The sequence below is a fragment of the Salmo trutta genome, chromosome 39, assembly GCF_901001165.1.
Source record: "Salmo trutta chromosome 39, fSalTru1.1, whole genome shotgun sequence".
Taxonomy (NCBI): domain Eukaryota; kingdom Metazoa; phylum Chordata; class Actinopteri; order Salmoniformes; family Salmonidae; genus Salmo; species Salmo trutta.
This window is the reverse complement of record NC_042995.1, coordinates 3,288,330-3,294,208: the sequence shown is the minus strand read 5'-3', so window position 1 is coordinate 3,294,208 and position 5,879 is coordinate 3,288,330.

Genomic DNA, 5,879 nt, shown 5'->3' with positions numbered 1-5,879 from the left:
GACCAGCAGAAGTAAACCTCCACAGCTCATCGGTCTTAATGCTTAATGTGTTCTCCATATAAAACCAAACGTGCTGCTGGGAAATGGATCTAACGGGTTCTGACACTGTTCCCAGAGACTGTGAGTCACTTGGTTGGCAGCCTGTTTAGGGCCCTGGTCAAAAGTAGTGCACTAAATAGGGAATAGGGTGCCATTTGGGAGGCAGACAGACTGCGTGAGTCACTTGGCAGGCTGTAGACTGTGGGTATGAGATCGAGCTAGACTAAATCAAATCAAATGTTATTTGTCACAGGAGGAGGGGGGGGGCAACAATGGAGGCAAAAGAGTTGGAGAATGTAGATTCTGTATATCAAATCAAACGTTATTTGTCACATGCTTGGGAAACAAACAGGTGTAGAATAACAGTGAAATGCTGATTTACAGCCCTTCCAAACAACACAGAGAGAAATAGAAAAATTATATAAAGATAATAACACAAGGAATAAATACACACCGAGTAAATGATAACTAGACTATATACATGGGGTATCAGTACTGAGTCAATGATAACTAGGCTGTATACACAGGAACCAGTACTGAGTCAATGATAACTAGGCTATATACACAGGAACCAGTACAGAGTCAATGATAACTAGGCTATATACACGGGGACCAGTACTGAGTCAATGATAACTAGACTATATACACAGGAACCAGTACTGAGTCAATGATAACTAGACTATATATACAGGAACCAGTACAGAGTCAATGATAACTAGACTATATACACAGGAACCAGTACCGAGTCAATGATAACTAGGCTATATACACAGGAACCAGTACCGAGTCAATGATAACTAGGTTATATGCACAGGAACCAGTACTGAGTCAATGATAACTAGACTATATACACAGGAACCAGTACTGAGTCAATGATAACTGGGCTATATACACAGGAACCAGTACTGAGTCAATGATAACTAGACTATATACACGGGGACCAGTACTGAGTCAATGATAACTAGACTATATACACAGGAACCAGTACCGAGTCAATGATAACTAGGCTATATACACAGGAACCAGTACTGAGTCAATGATAACTAGGCTATATACACAGGACCGAATCAATGATAACTAGGCTATATACACAGGAACCAGTACTGAGTCAATGATAACTAGGCTATATACACAGGACCGAATCAATGATAACTAGGCTATATACACAGGAACCAGTACTGAGTCAATGATAACTAGGCTATATACACAGGGACCAGTACAGAGTCAATGATAACTAGGCTATATACACGGGGACCAGTACTGAGTCAATGATAACTAGACTATATACACAGGAACCAGTACTGAGTCAATGATAACTAGGCTATATACACAGGAACCAGTACCGAGTCAATGATAACTAGGCTATATACACAGGAACCAGTACCGAGTCAATGATAACTAGGCTATATACACAGGAACCAGTACAGAGTCAATGATAACTAGGCTATATACACAGGAACCAGTACAGAGTCAATGATAACTAGGTTATATGCACAGAAACCAGTACTGAGTCAATGATAACTTGGCTATATACACAGGAACCAGTACCAAGTCAATGATAACTTGGCTATATACACAGGAACCAGTACAGAGTCAATGATAACTAGGCTATATACACAGGAACCAGTACTGAGTCAATGATAACTAGGCTATATACACAGGACTGAATCAATGATAACTAGGCTATATACACAGGAACCAGTACCGAGTCAATGATAACTAGGCTATATAAACAGGAACCAGTACCGAGTCAATGATAACTAGACTATATACATGGGGTATCAGTACTGAGTCAATGATAACTAGGCTGTACACACAGGAACCAGTACTGAGTCAATGATAACTAGGCTATATACACAGGAACCAGTACAGAGTCAATGATAACTAGGCAATATACACGGGGACGAGTACTGAGTCAATGATAACTAGACTATATACACAGGAACCAGTACTGAGTCAATGATAACTAGGCTATATACACGGGGACCAGTACTGAGTTAATGATAACTAGGCTATATACACAGGAACCAGTACTGAGTCAATGATAACTAGGCTATATACACAGGAACCAGTACAGAGTCAATGATAACTAGGTTATATGCACAGGAACCAGTACTGACTCAATGATAACTTGGCTATATACACAGGAACCAGTACCAAGTCAATGATAACTTGGCTATATACACAGGAACCAGTACAGAGTCAATGATAACTAGGCTATATACACAGGAACCAGTACTGAGTCAATGATAACTAGGCTATATACACAGGACCGAATCAATGATAACTAGGCTATATACACAGGAACCAGTACCAAGTCAATGATAACTAGGCTATATACACAGGAACCAGTACAGAGTCAATGATAACTAGGCTATATACACGGGGACCAGTACTGAGTCAATGATAACTAGACTATATACACAGGAACCAGTACTGAGTCAATGATAACTAGGCTATATACACAGGAACCAGTACTGAGTCAATGATAACTAGGCTATATACACAGGAACCAGTACTGAGTCAATGATAACTAGGCTATATACACAGGAACCAGTACAGAGTCAATGATAACTAGGCTATATACACGGGGACCAGTACTGAGTCAATGATAACTAGGCTATATACACAGGAACCAGTACAGAGTCAATGATAACTAGGTTATATGCACAGGAACCAGTACTGAGTCAATGATAACTTGGCTATATACACAGGAACCAGTACCAAGTCAATGATAACTTGGCTATATACACAGGAACCAGTACAGAGTCAATGATAACTAGGCTATATACACAGGAACCAGTACTGAGTCAATGATAACTAGGCTATATACACAGGACCGAATCAATGATAACTAGGCTATATACACAGGAACCAGTACCGAGTCAATGATAACTAGGCTATATACACAGGAACCAGTACAGAGTCAATGATAACTAGGCTATATACACAGGAACCAGTACCGAATCAATGATAACTAGGCTATATACACAGGAACCAGTACAGAGTCAATGATAACTAGGCTATATACACAGGAACCAGTACTGAGTCAATGATAACTAGGCTATATACACAGGAACCAGTACTGAGTCAATGATAACTAGGCTATATACACAGGAACCAGTACTGAGTCAATGATAACTAGGCTATATACACAGGAACCAGTAAAGAGTCAATGATAACTAGGTTATATACACAGGAACCAGTACCAAGTCAATGATAACTAGGCTATATACACATGAACCAGTACCAAGTCAAAGATAACTAGGTTATATACACAGGAACCAGTACTGAGTCAATGATAACTAGACTATATACACAGGAACCAGTACTGAGTCAATGATAACTAGACTATATACACAGGAACCAGTACTGAGTCAATGATAACTGGGCTATATACACAGGAACCAGTACTGAGTCAATGATAACTAGACTATATACACGGGGACCAGTACTGAGTCAATGATAACTAGACTATATACACAGGAACCAGTACCGAGTCAATGATAACTAGGCTATATACACAGGAACCAGTACTGAGTCAATGATAACTAGGCTATATATACAGGACCGAATCAATGATAACTAGGCTATATACACAGGAACCAGTACTGAGTCAATGATAACTAGGCTATATACACAGGGACCAGTACAGAGTCAATGATAACTAGGCTATATACACGGGGACCAGTACTGAGTCAATGATAACTAGACTATATACACAGGAACCAGTACTGAGTCAATGATAACTAGGCTATATACACAGGAACCAGTACCGAGTCAATGATAACTAGGCTATATACACAGGAACCAGTACCGAGTCAATGATAACTAGGCTATATACACAGGAACCAGTACAGAGTCAATGATAACTAGGCTATATACACAGGAACCAGTACAGAGTCAATGATAACTAGGTTATATGCACAGAAACCAGTACTGAGTCAATGATAACTTGGCTATATACACAGGAACCAGTACCAAGTCAATGATAACTTGGCTATATACACAGGAACCAGTACAGAGTCAATGATAACTAGGCTATATACACAGGAACCAGTACTGAGTCAATGATAACTAGGCTATATACACAGGACTGAATCAATGATAACTAGGCTATATACACAGGAACCAGTACCGAGTCAATGATAACTAGGCTATATAAACAGGAACCAGTACAGAGTCAATGATAACTAGACTATATACATGGGGTATCAGTACTGAGTCAATGATAACTAGGCTGTACACACAGGAACCAGTACTGAGTCAATGATAACTAGGCTATATACACAGGAACCAGTACAGAGTCAATGATAACTAGGCAATATACACGGGGACGAGTACTGAGTCAATGATAACTAGACTATATACACAGGAACCAGTACTGAGTCAATGATAACTAGGCTATATACACGGGGACCAGTACTGAGTTAATGATAACTAGGCTATATACACAGGAACCAGTACTGAGTCAATGATAACTAGGCTATATACACAGGAACCAGTACAGAGTCAATGATAACTAGGTTATATGCACAGGAACCAGTACTGACTCAATGATAACTTGGCTATATACACAGGAACCAGTACCAAGTCAATGATAACTTGGCTATATACACAGGAACCAGTACAGAGTCAATGATAACTAGGCTATATACACAGGAACCAGTACTGAGTCAATGATAACTAGGCTATATACACAGGACCGAATCAATGATAACTAGGCTATATACACAGGAACCAGTACCAAGTCAATGATAACTAGGCTATATACACAGGAACCAGTACAGAGTCAATGATAACTAGGCTATATACACGGGGACCAGTACTGAGTCAATGATAACTAGACTATATACACAGGAACCAGTACTGAGTCAATGATAACTAGGCTATATACACAGGAACCAGTACTGAGTCAATGATAACTAGGCTATATACACAGGAACCAGTACTGAGTCAATGATAACTAGGCTATATACACAGGAACCAGTACAGAGTCAATGATAACTAGGCTATATACACGGGGACCAGTACTGAGTCAATGATAACTAGGCTATATACACAGGAACCAGTACAGAGTCAATGATAACTAGGTTATATGCACAGGAACCAGTACTGAGTCAATGATAACTTGGCTATATACACAGGAACCAGTACCAAGTCAATGATAACTTGGCTATATACACAGGAACCAGTACAGAGTCAATGATAACTAGGCTATATACACAGGAACCAGTACTGAGTCAATGATAACTAGGCTATATACACAGGACCGAATCAATGATAACTAGGCTATATACACAGGAACCAGTACCGAGTCAATGATAACTAGGCTATATACACAGGAACCAGTACAGAGTCAATGATAACTAGGCTATATACACAGGAACCAGTACCGAATCAATGATAACTAGGCTATATACACAGGAACCAGTACAGAGTCAATGATAACTAGGCTATATACACAGGAACCAGTACTGAGTCAATGATAACTAGGCTATATACACAGGAACCAGTACTGAGTCAATGATAACTAGGCTATATACACAGGAACCAGTACTGAGTCAATGATAACTAGGCTATATACACAGGAACCAGTAAAGAGTCAATGATAACTAGGTTATATACACAGGAACCAGTACCAAGTCAATGATAACTAGGCTATATACACATGAACCAGTACCAAGTCAAAGATAACTAGGTTATATACACAGGAACCAGTACTGAGTCAATGATAACTAGACTATATACACAGGAACCAGTACTGAGTCAATGATAACTAGGCTATATACACAGGAACCAGTACTGAGTCAATGATAACTTGGCTATATACACAGGAA